Source organism: Sorex fumeus, unplaced genomic scaffold, assembly GCF_029834395.1.
Source record: "Sorex fumeus unplaced genomic scaffold, SorFum_2.1 ptg000040l, whole genome shotgun sequence".
In the NCBI taxonomy this organism is placed as follows: domain Eukaryota; kingdom Metazoa; phylum Chordata; class Mammalia; order Eulipotyphla; family Soricidae; genus Sorex; species Sorex fumeus.
The window spans coordinates 33,286-46,125 of record NW_026606097.1 but is presented as its reverse complement, the minus strand read 5'-3'; the positions used below and the strand labels follow the sequence as shown (position 1 = coordinate 46,125).

General features: G+C 51.0%; 1 pseudogene; it reads left to right on the top strand.

Annotated features, from left to right (window-relative positions):
• The first annotated feature begins 6,108 nt into the window (after nt 1–6,108).
• Nucleotides 6,109–12,286, top strand: LOC130028513 (uncharacterized; annotated as a pseudogene).
• The last annotated feature ends 554 nt before the right edge of the window (nt 12,287–12,840 follow it).

Sequence of the window (12,840 nt, the reverse complement as noted above, 5' to 3'; positions counted from 1 at the left end):
CAATGCTCAGGGGTGACTCCTGACACTGTATTCATAAATCACTGCTGCTGGTGCTCAGGAATGACATGGGTTGCAGGGGATTTAACCCATGTGCGCTGCTTGCAAGAAAATCACTTTCCTCCCTGTACTGTCTTTCTAGGCCCAGCAGCACATGAAGTTTCCTGAGTCCCTCATGAACTCATCACGAATTTCAGTAAAACTAAATGCATAATAAATCTGGAAATGGTCAAGGGTGGCAAGAGACCCTTATTTTTTTAAGCTAAAAAATGTATCCAGAAAGAGAGCACAGCAGGAGTTTCTCACGGACAATGCAGTTGCGATACCAGATATCTCCTAGGGTCCCTCATGCCAGCCAGGAGTGATCCCTGAGTGCAGAGTCCAGGAGCAAACCCTAAGTTCTGCTGAAGTGTCACAAGAACCATTAGAATTAAATCAAAGCAGTGAAATAGGGCAGCGTCTAATGAGTTGAGAGACGAGATATCAAATCCCCTGTGGTGGGAAAGAGATAAAAGTAAAAGTAAAGTAAAGGCCCTCCTGTTGATCATCGATTTGCTCGAGCGGGCCCAGTAACGTCTCCATTGGAGACTTTGTTGTTACTGTGTCTGGCATATCAAATACTCTCGGTAGCTTGCCGGGCTCTCCGAACGGAAAGAGATAGTACAGCAGATAAGACAGAAGCGCTGCACACACATGTGGGTGTGATCCCAGGCAGCCCATATGGTCTTGGAGCAAGGCCAGGTGTGGATCCTGAATACACAGGCAGGAATAATCCCTAATCCCTAAGGAAAAAAGAAAATGCAAAGACCGTTGACTGACTGGTGCAAAAGTACTGGGGGTGAGGCACCAACATTTTAAGTTGCCAAGAGGTTTCAGTCCATGGTACCCCATGGCCCCTGAGCACTCTTAGGAGTCATCCTTTAGCACAGAGCCAGGAGAACTGTGGACTGTGCCCCCAAACAAAGCAACAGCAAAACCAATTAAACATACAAAAGTTCGTGTAGTATACAAAGTAAATTGATACAACAATGGATGGATCTATTTAAAGGACCTGAGCGATAACTGGGCAGATAGGGATCGATCTTCCAATGGACACAGTCGAAACAGGTTGATCTGAATCACCCCATAGGGTCTGGCAACCCCAGAAGAGTAATTCCTGAGAACAAAGCTGAGAGTAAGCCCTGAGTATACACAGGTGAACCCTAAAAAAAAAATAGAGAGAGAAGAGCTACTGCACGGCTGTCCAATATCCCAGCGTGTCACAGAGCTACTGTTGGACACACAGCTGCCTCCCAACCCCAGGGAGCCCACGTGGGTCTCTTCAGACACGGTTGGCTCCACATTTCTCTCACCGACAGCCTGCAGATGCTGGTAGGTCTCCAGCATCACGTCCCTGTAGAGCTTGCGCTGAGAGGCCTCCAGGCATGACCATTCCTCCAGGGTGAAGTTCACAGCCACGTCATTGAAGGTCACTGTGTCCTGAGTCAGCAAATGGAGAGGGTGGGAGTCAGAATACATCTTAGCCTCATTCTCACTATTCTGAGGCCAGGACCCAGGGTCCTATATTGTCGCTGGGCCTCTACCCTCCGAATGAACCAGCCTCCATGCACACGCATGGCTGACTGGCCCCAGAAATCACATAAGGCAGCTGGATCTGCTAAAGTGGGAGGACGTCATTCAGAAGGTTCTTGGATGTATCTGCCTTTCCTGGTAACCCCAGGGCCAATTCGAGCACCACTGGTCCAGTGAGCACTGTAGAGAGGATCACCTGATCACAGACTTGTACAATCCAAAAGACTATCCCTGGGTGTAGCAAAAAACACTGCATGCTCACCACTGCACCCCCACAGCACATGACCACTAGGATTGAGAACTTGACAGTCCATATAGACAACTACTTAGAGCAGTGCATGGCATGTGTGCCTGTAGGAACTCACTGCTCAGGACCACCCCAAATCCCGCTCAAAGAAGGTAGAAATTTCTTTACCCAAACATCTCTACTGGCCTCAGAGATCCTTGGCTCTTTCTCCTTGGGATCAGAGCATGCCCAGAAATCCACACACAAGATTATGTGAACGTAAGACTATATGACCGAGCAGGTAGTCTCTCCAAAGTAGGAAGGACAAAACAGGAGAAAAGCAAGTCTGGGGGCCCAAGTCACTGTAGTTTCTAGGGCCCAAACGGGGTCAACACACCCCAGGGTGCTCTGAGGCCTGTCACTTTTGAATCCAGAGCACAGAGTCAAGAGGAGAGCTGATGACAAAAACAATGCAAAAGAAGCCGAAGCAGCAGGTTGGTGTAACAGGACAGCATGTAGAACTAGCAATCCCCGACATCCCATATGGTCCCACAAGCACTGCCAGGGGCAATGCAAGAGTGCAGCACAAGGAATGATTGTGAGAATCCTTGCTCTGCCACCCCTAATAAAACAGAACACCCAAAATGAAACCTTTGGACCTCCAGCATCCCATTGGTCACCTAGACCTGTCAGGAATGAGCATTGAGTACTGAGCTTTGAGTACTCCTCATGCACCACTGGGTCGGCCCCAAAGCCAAATCAAACAAAACAAACATATACAAAAGCAGCTTCAAACAGCAGAATGGGACGGTCCGATTGGAAGTCTCATCTTGGAATCCGTCCAAAAGAAACTCAAAACAGAAGGCTCAGGAAGCCTGGGCACTCCTGGTACTACCTCATGTCATTCTATCCGTCTACTCCTACCTGGGAACGGTTTATCAGAAGCTGCGTCACCATCTTCTCCTGTCACTGTTGTTCTGCGGATCAATAGGAGGCTCGAGGTGTTGTCTGCTCAGGGAGAGAGGAAGAGTCACAGGTGCTTTGCAGCTTGATGTGAGGGAGCTGAAATTCATGATCCAGAGAAAGAACACCAGTATTGTAATTAGAAGGCAATAATGTGAACTGGGTGCTTGACTAGATGAACTGATCAATCCTCTCCATCCCATATGGCCCCCAGCAGCGCCAGGGATAATACCTGAGCTTAGAGACTCAAGTAAGTCATGAGCATCTCCGCGTATGTGCCCTCTCTCCCCCCCAAAATCTAAAGAAACAAAAATAGCCCCCCAAATACAATTTCATTGGCAAACCTCAGCCACCTGCAAGTCCACCTCCCTCCATCCCCCGCATGAACCGGGATCTCACGGCAGAAAATGAAGATGACAAGCAACAGGTCTCCTGCCATTAGGTGGAGGGGCTGAAGCTCTGCCCCTCAAATCTGGAGATTCTACAGAAGCGAGCTTAGGGCCGATGGTTCAAACATGGGATTGCTGGGAGGGTTGGGACGGCCAAGCCCCTGGCTGAGTCCCACATTCACCTACTGTTGCCTCATCCCAGAGCTGGAGATGATCGTGGCCAAAAAGGCCCCCCAGTATCACGCACTCACAACTGCGACCTCTGCACCCTGATACAGCCCTCACGGCACCTCCAAAGCTCTGCATTCCCCTACAGCATCCACTGCACCTCATAATCCACGTGGACCTCAGGGAACAAGTGAAAAACCAGCACAAAAATGCCCCCCAATCTGGCTCAGCCCCTCCGCTCACAGGGTGGAAATGGGAAGGTGTGGGTTGCTCACAGGAGGCTTCTCGAATCCTGCCACAAAATATGCCTTCAGAGTCCCCCTTCCAGGATGAGGTGCAAATTTACTTGTCCTTTGCCAAGTGAGCAAAAGCCCTAGTGTCTGTGTCAGGGATGGAAAATGAACCATGACACACTTATGACATCACTTCCATTTCCATAAGGTGCCTTAAAGAGCCAGACTCTAGGCACTGAGAACCTTTTTGCCACCCAGGTGAATCTGTGCTGCAAGGGGGATGGACTCAAATAATGGAGTGGAAAGGCAAATGCTGGACTGGTCGGTCACACACTGGGGGCCTGGGGGTAAGGAGAAGTCCCCTGATCCTGCAGTTGTCACCAAACATAGAACCAATGATATCTAGACACACAATGCTACCCTGAATCTTGTCAAATGATCCTTGAGCTCAGAGACAAGAGTAAACACTGAGCACTGTAGGCTGTGGTGAAAAATATAACAAGAAAAAAGGCAAATTCTACCGAAGGGGGCGGAAATGATGTACAAAGACAAATTCGAGAATGAAACATTAAAAGAGTCAAATTTCTGGTCCTTAAAAATCCCCTATTCTTGGGGCTGGAGAGACAGCACAGCAGGTAGGGCGTTTACCTTGCACGCGGCCAACCCGGGTTAGATTCCCAGTATCCCATATGGTCCCCTGAGCATTGTCAGGAGTAACTCCTGAGTGCAAAGCCAGGAGTAATCCCTGTGCAGCGCCAGGTGTGATCCAAAAAAGAAAAAATAATCCCCTATTTTTGATCTATCTCTGCTACAGAAACTCAGTTTCTCCTGAATCCCTATTGTTCTTTCACCATTGTTTGTGCATATATATGTGTATATTTAAGTGTGACTTAGTGTGATTTTGTTTCAGGGCCACAACCTGCAGATTCAGGGCTTACTCCTAGCTCTACACACAGCAATCACTCTGGTACAGACCATATGGGATGCGGGGGATAGAACCTGGGTCGATTACTTGGATGCTTAAGTCCTTACTCACTGTACTATGGCTCCGGCCCTAAGTAAATGTGCTCCTAGCACACCCAGTGGGATTCCTGTGCAAATGTCCCTACTCCTGGAAAACCAAAACTTTCTTGCTGAAAAAAAACAAATCCCTTTACGCTGGTTGGATTCTGGTTCTAAACAATTTAGGTTTAACATTGGTTCATCATTTCTCCTCTGCTACAAGAAGCTGAGGCTTACTGAGTAACACCCATCCCAATTACTCCCATTTCCTTAGTATTCATCTTTAACTTCCCTGTGCTCTGCTTCCCCTATGCATTAATCACCCATTTCCCATAACCACAACCTGTGAATTGTAAAGTCAGATTCTTCAGAGATCTCTGGATTTTGTATTTGTAAGTGAAATGTTAACTTTCTCTTTCCTTTATATCCTCTACTGTTTACTTTAGACAAGTATCCTTTTTTGCTCCTGGACAAGGACCAGTGCAGTCCTAGGTTGGAAAGATTGTGCTGGGAGGATTGGGATGGCCATGCCCGCAGCCCTCAGCTTTGTATAGATAAAGGAAGGCAATATTATGCTTTTGTAACTTCAGAGTTAATTGAATGCAGATACTATATACTCCTGGGCATTGTCATGTTTATGAGACTTAAGCCTCATCCGCCTAATAAGGCCACAGGGCCAGAGAGGGCCTAATAAGGTATTTCCCTGTTTTTGGAATCCACCTAATATGGCCATAAAGCCAGGAAAGACCTAATTAGCTGCCCGTTGGGATGGCCTGGTGACCTGTACAGAAGAGAGTGGCTGGTGCTGATGGCTTGTTGCAAAATGATTGGCTGCTTGTGTGCAGCTTCTAATGTAATAGTTCAAATGTATTGGATAACTTGTGCACGGGCTTTCTGAAATGCGCGGGAAAATGCCCTATAAAAAGCCCCCTTTGAAGAGGCCCGGGGTTCTCAGTCACTGACTGTTTGCGGTCACATTGTGAGCCCGAGTATGCTTGAATAAACCTCTTGCTTTTGCATCGACTTGGTCTCTCAGAGTTTTCCTTGACAGGTATGGTTGTCCTGCGCTCGAACCCTAACATCTGGGGACTCACCCGGGATTGGGAGCAAAAGGACCCTTGCCCACCTGATCAAGACCTCCCTGACAAGACGTTCTGGGGTGAGTAAAGCGCCTGTACTCAGCGATCGCTAAATCGGTGTGTGTGTGTCGACTGGTCAGGGGATTCTCGCAGTGGCTGTCAGATCGGTTCCGAGAGGGCCCTCTGGCTGTGGCGAACAGACGTGTTCCGAGACCAGAGGCCACGACCCTGGGGGACGCCCCAGTGGTGATAGAACCCTGGGGACACCTGAAGGCTTCGTTTGGGCGGAAGGAGACACGGAGGCCTCCTTCCAGACAGAGAGCGAGACAGTGATGTTTTTACCAGTACCCCTTCCAATAGCTGGAAGACTTCTTCCCTTGGCGTGTCTGTGGACGACCCTCCTGGGTCGCTGTGTGACTTCCTGTCTCCTTCTCTCTCTTTGTCTTTATCTCTTCCTCTCTGAAGTCTCCCCACTGGCCATGGGGCAGACCCTCTCAACTCCTCTTTCCCTTACTCTGGACCACTGGTCGGAGGTCCGCAAGCGAGGATCTAACCTCTCTTATTTCATTCAGAAAGGAAAGTGGCGGACCTTCTGTTCGGCCGAATGGCCGACCTTCGGAGTCGAGTGGCCGGCGGATGGAGCGTTCGACCTGGACTTGGTCCGGGCAGTACAGGACGTTATTTTCAGACCTGACCCACTAGGTCACCCTGACCAACAATCCTATATTCTTCTTTGGAGGGACCTTTGTGAGAACACCCTTCCCTGAGTAAAGCCGTTTCTTTCCAAACAGACACCGAAAGAAGAATCCAAGGTCCTCATGGTCCAGGGAGAAACGCCTTCGCCGCCCACTAACCTCAGATCACAGATCCCGTCAGCCCCGATTCTCCCCGAGTCGCAGGGGGACCTTATTCTTTTGGATTCCACCCCGCCTGCTCCTCCCCCTTATCCAGCTGTGCCACACATATACCCAGATCTCCCCCTTGCAGCAGTGGGAGACCCGGCTCCGGCTCCTCCCCCGCAGGCAGGAGGAGCGGGGCAGAATGCGTTGGAGAGGGAGCTGGAGCCCCCTACGACGGCCGCTAAGGACAGGGGAGGACAAGCCCAAACTCTTCCAGCCTGGTCGGGAATACTTGAGCCCCCAGGCCAAGGCACCTGTGCACGGCGACGACGAGCTCCACAGGAGGACCCTGAACTGGTCGAGTCTCATCTCTAAGAAACAGTTGCTCTCCCTCTGCATCCATACGGTCCCATGATAGACGATGGGCATGGGGGGTGGTTGCAAACTTTACAATGTTGGCCCTTTTCTACCTCGGATCTTTATAACTGGCGGAATAACAATCCCACTTTTTACGAGGAACCCCCCAGGTTGGCTGGGCTGGTTGAGTCTATCTGCCACTCCCACCAGCCTACCTGGGACGACTGTCAGCAACTTCTGGACACTCTCTTCACCACCAAGGAATGGGACCGGATTCTTCTGGAAGCCGGAAAGAATGTTCCAGGAGATGATGGGAGACCGACCACACTCCCTAACGTCATTGAGGATCAGTTCCTGCTGCGTCGCCCCAATTGGGACTCAACACCTTACAAGGTAGGGAGCATCTGTCCAATTATGGCCAGATTCTGTTGGCGGGTCTCTGGGGAGCCTCCAGGCGCCCCACTAATTTGGCCAGGGTAAGGGAAGTGAGTCAGAGTCCTGATGAATCCCCCAGTAGGTTCTTGGAAAGACTCATGGAAGCCTTCCGGAGATACACACCCTTCGACTCCGAATGTGAAGAGCATAAGGGGTCGGTGGTCATAGCTTTTATTCGACAGTTCGCTGCAGACATTCGGAGAAAACTACCAAGACTAGACGGGATCCAGGATCTGACCTTGTGGGACCTAGTTAAGGAAGCAGATAAGGTGTATCACAAGAGGGAGACCCCAGAAGAGAGAGAAGAAAGGAGAAAGAGAGGGAAGAAAGGGAACGTGAGAGAGAGTTGAGAAAGGAGAAAAGGGAATGAGAGGGACCAGGAGGTGACAAAGATACAAGCCGCTATGTTGCAGCCAAGCAGGGGAGAAATTAGAGGGCCTCCCAAGGGGTCCTGTTGACCCTTGGGGCAGGAATTCAAGACCCCACGCCCGCGACTGCAGTCAGACCAATGTGCTTAAAGAGTTTGGGCATTGGGCCCGCGAGTGGCCCCAGAAAAGGAAAGGAGAAAAGCCTGTAAACTTGCTGGCCCTTGGATGACTAGGGTCGTCGGAGCTCGGACCCCCTCCGTGAGCTCAGGGGAAAGTTTGAAGTGGAGGGGACCCCCATTGACTTTGAAGTAGACACGGGGGCAATGCACTCGGTGCTGCAAAAACCTCTAGGGAAACTGTCAACAAAGAAATCTCTAGTTCATGGGGCAAACGACAGCAGCTACCGACCCTGGACCACCAAACGGATCATGAATTTGGGAAAAAGAGAGATCCAGCATTCATTCTTGGTCATACCAAATTGTCCTGCTCCCTTACTGGGAAGAGACTTGCTAACCAAATTAAGGGCCAATATCGCCTTTGACCCAACGGGCTCCAAGGTAACATTCCGGAATCCATTAGTTGGATCAGTGGAATTGGACGATACCCCAGTGACTACCATACTAACCCTGAGGGCAGATGAAGAATACTGACTGTATCAGGCCGCGACCTAGCACGGGCCCCTGTTGAAGGAAGCGGATTCCTGGTTAAGACAGTTTCCTGAGGCCTGGGCAGAAACGGCGGGGATCGGCCTAGCTACCCAGCAACCTCCAGTGGTGGTGACCCTCAGAGCCACTGCCACCCTAGTGTGGATTCGTCAATACCGGATGAGCAAAGAAGCTAGGGAAGGGATCAAACCTCACATTCATAAATTATACCAGCAGGGGGTGCTAGTGCCCTGTCAATCAGCCTGGAACACACCTCTGCTCCCGGTCAAGAAGCAGGGAACAGGGGATTACCTCCATGTACAGGATCTCCGGGAGGTAAATAGCAGAGTAGAAGATATCCACCCCCACTGTGCCGAATCCTCATAATCTCCTCAGTTCTTTGGGGCCGAACAAAACTTGGTATACTGTCTTGGACTTAAAAGACGCCTTTTTTAGTCTGCCTTTGCATCCTTCCAGCCAGCCTCTGGAATGGACTGACCCCGAAATGGGGATTTTAGGTCAACTCACCTGGACGCGACTACTACAGGGGTTCAAGAACTCCCCCACCATTTTTGATGAGGCACTCCATAAGGACCTGAACGCCTTCCGCTGGGGAAACCCAGACATAACCCTGTTACAGTACATAGATGATCTGTTGCTGGCGGCCGAATCTGAGGAGGACTGTGAGTGCGGGACACAGAATGCTCGCCGAGCTGACTAGACTCGGATACCGAGCCTCTTTTCGAAAAGCTCAGCTATGCAAGAGAGAGGTAACGTTGCTGGGCTATAAGATTCGGGGTGGGCATCGCTGGCTCACAGAGGCCCGGAAAAAGATGGGAACCCAGATCCCTGCCCCCAGTTCCCACCGTCAGCTAAGGGAATTTCTAGAGACGGCAGGATTTTGCTGACTGTGGATCCCCGGGTTTTCCTCCTAGCCACGCCTCTGTACCATCTTACCAAAAATGATATTCCCTTTGAGTGGGGGCTTGAGCAACAGAGGGCATTTGATGATATCAAGAAGGCTTTGATCAGCGCACCAGCATTGGCCCTTCCTGACGTAGAAAAGCCCTTTACCCTCTATTTGGATGAGAAAGGAGGGATAGCCAAGGGTGTATTGACTCAAACTTTGGGACCATGGAAAAGGCCGGTGGCCTATTTGTCAAAAAGGTTGGATCCTGTCGCTAGTGGATGGCCCCGGTGCCTGAAGGCAATAGCAGCTGCGACCCTCTTGGTAAAACACGCAGACAAGCTGACACTAGGACAGAAAGTGATGCTGATAGCTCCACACACACTGGAGAGTGTGGTTCGCCAGCCACCTGACAGGCGGCTCACAAACGCCCGCATTACATACTATCAAAGCATCCTGTTGGTCTTTACCGAGTAACTTTCGGTTCCCCTTCCATCCTGAACTCCGCCACCCTATTACCCGATAAACAGCAGGAACCAGTCTTACAACTTGCCAAGACATCCTAGCCGAAGAGACGGGAGTCAGGCGAGATCTAAATGACTAGCCCCTGCAGAACCCGGATGTTACCTGCTACACAGATGGGAGCAGCTTTCTCCAGGACGGAAGGAGGAGGGCGGGGGCAGCCGTGGTGAGTAATGAAGCTATCATTTGGACCAAAAAGTTAACTGAAAGAACCTCGGCTCAGAAGGCCGAGCTCATTGCCCTGGCCAAAGCATTGAAACTGGCAGAAGGTAAGAGAACTCCAATTTATACTGACAGTCGGTATGCCTTTGCCACTGCCCACATATATGGGGACATTTACCAGCAGCGGGGCCTTTTGACATCAGCTGGAAAAGAGATCAAGAACAAGCCTGAGATCTTACGGCTCCTGGCAGCAGTCCTCCTCTCTGCTGAAATAGCCATCATCCACTTCCCGGGTCATCAGCGGGGATCAGACCCGGTGGTCACTGGGAACCACAAGGCAGACGAACAAGCCCGCTGGGCAGTTGCCTTCTCCCCGGCTGCGTCAATCCAGGTGGCCGAGGAAGGGCTAGAATTGAGGGATGATGGGCAAGAGGCAGAGTCTCCACAGCAAATCGGTGACGGGCATGAGGGGGACGACCACCAGCAGGCCTTGACTTACTTACAGACTCTTCACAAACTCACTCACTTGGGGCCCCAGAAAATAGCTGAATTACTGAAAACCCAGACCTTTGGCCTGACCGTTGAGGAGGAACAACAATTGGCCAAGGCAATAGTAGCGGACTGTGAGGCTTGTCAAAAGGTTAATGCCTACCCAGCAGGTATGGTAGTTAGTGCAGGGACAAGACTCGGGGGGACCGACCGGGGCAGTATTGGGAGATCGACTTCACAGAAATAGTTCTGGCTAGATATGGATTCAAGTATCTACTTGTGATGGTGGACACTTTCTCAAGATGGTCCGAGGCCTACCCGACAAAGGGAGAAACTGCAAAAGTAGTAGTGAAGAAGATCATGGAAGAAATCTTCCCCAGGTTCGGTCTTCCCCATACTATAGGGTCTGACAATGGGCCGGCCTTTGTGGCCCGAGTAAGTCAGGGACTAGCTAAAGCACTGGGGATAAACTGGAAATTGCATTGTGCATATAGACTCCAGAGTTCAGGACAGGTAGAAAGGATGAACAGAACCATAAAAGAGACCTTAACTAAACTAGCTGTAAAAACCGGCTGGAAAGATTGGACCATGCTCCTACCTTATGCCCTGTTCTGAGCCCGAAACACCCCTTCCCCGACTTTGCTAAATCTGACCCCCTTTGAGATCCTACATGGAACTCCCCCTCCGGTGAGGGACTTGAATTTATTTGATGGCATGATCCCTTTGTCTACCCCTCTAATTGCCAGGCTGAAAAAAATTGAAACAGTCCAACACTCGGTCTGGAAGCAGTTGGCCACCGCGTATCAGCCTGGTGACCTGCAGGTGCCACACTGGTACCAGGTCGGGGACATGGTTTACGTCCGCCGACACCAAGTCCAGACTCTGGAACCTCGGTGGAAGGGACCCTAACTGGTGATCCTGACCACCCCGACTGCCGTGAAAGTCGATGACATCGCCGCATGGATCGATGCCTCTCACCTCAAACCTGCCCCTCTGACCGAATCTGCCTAGAAGCTGGAGAAGACTGAGAATCCCCTCAGACTGTGTATCCGCCGTGTGGGTAGGACTGTGGACTCTCCCCCCCCCATAACCTGTAATCCCCACGCTCCCCAATACTTGACTTGGGAGATGGTATCCCCTACCGGACAAGTGGCCTGGTCCGTCAAGGGAACTTACACTCCGAGGACATGGTGGCCCACTTTGCGCCCAGATATGTGTCAGATTGTCTTGGGACTAGACACCTGGGATGTGGGGGAGGAGGAAGTAATACCAGACAGAGCTGACTCCCGAGCAAATGCTGGCCATGCAGGAGTAGGGGGAACCATCGGGTGTTTGACTAGGGCGAGAAGGTGTCGCCTCGGGCTGCAACAATTCTATATCTGTCCAAAAGATGGCAGAGATCGTTAAGGGAAAAGGACTTGTGGAGGGCTGGAGGCTCTGTATTGTAAGGCCTGCGGTTGCGAGACCACAGGGCAAGCTTACTGGAAGCCTGCCTCCTCATGGGACTGGATCAAGGTCGCTTGGGCCTGGAGCGATGTAAGGAACTTGAGGGGCTGTAATCAGGGCGGCCCCTATAATACCCTCAGCATCACCTTAACTACCCAGAGCAAAAGGCAGGAAAACCTTCTCCAGTGGCTTAAAGGGAGAACTTGGGGACTAAGGATCTATGTCCATGACTTTTCCCACCCTGACCCTGGATTCTGGTTTACCATTAGGTTGAAACAGGAGGCTGTGGACCACAGGGCGATTGGTCCAAATAGAGTTCTCCCAGATCAAGGTCCGGTCACAAGTAGACCCCTCTAGCCCCCACAACGATCCCCCACTACTCCCATGAGTACTTCCCCACCTAGCAGTTCAACCACTACGCCACGGGTAACCGGGACTCCACCGACCCCATCTACACCTCCATCTCACACTGGGCAGCGGCTGTATAACCTGATCCAGGGGAGTTATAAGGCTTTAAACACCTCCAACCCAAACCTAACTGTCTCCTGTTGGTTATGCTTGAGTGCAGCGCCACCATACTACGAGGAGCTGGCAGTAAATGGATCACCCCAAGAAACGAATGATCCCACCCGCTGTGATTGGAGTACCACCCACAAGCTTACACTTGTCCAGGTCTCGGGAGAGGGAACTTGTCTAGGAAAGCTGGCAAAGGGTGATTCCAGGTGTGCTCAGGTTATAACCCCCACATCTTCGGCTCAGTACATCTTACCAGCAAACGGTACCCGCTGCGCCTGCAACACTGGTCTGACCCCGTGCGTCTCAATCCCGGATATTTAATAACAGCCAGGACTTCTGCTTAATGGTACGAATATTTCCCAGACTGACTTACTACCCTGGGGAGGAATTCAAAGAAGTACAGCTGGGAAAGACTCGGTTCCAGAGGGAGCCTGTTAGCCTTACCCTGGCAGTTTTGTTGGGATTGGGAGTAGCCGCAGGGATAGGTACTGGAACTGCTTCGCTAATCCAGGCCCCTAGACAGCAG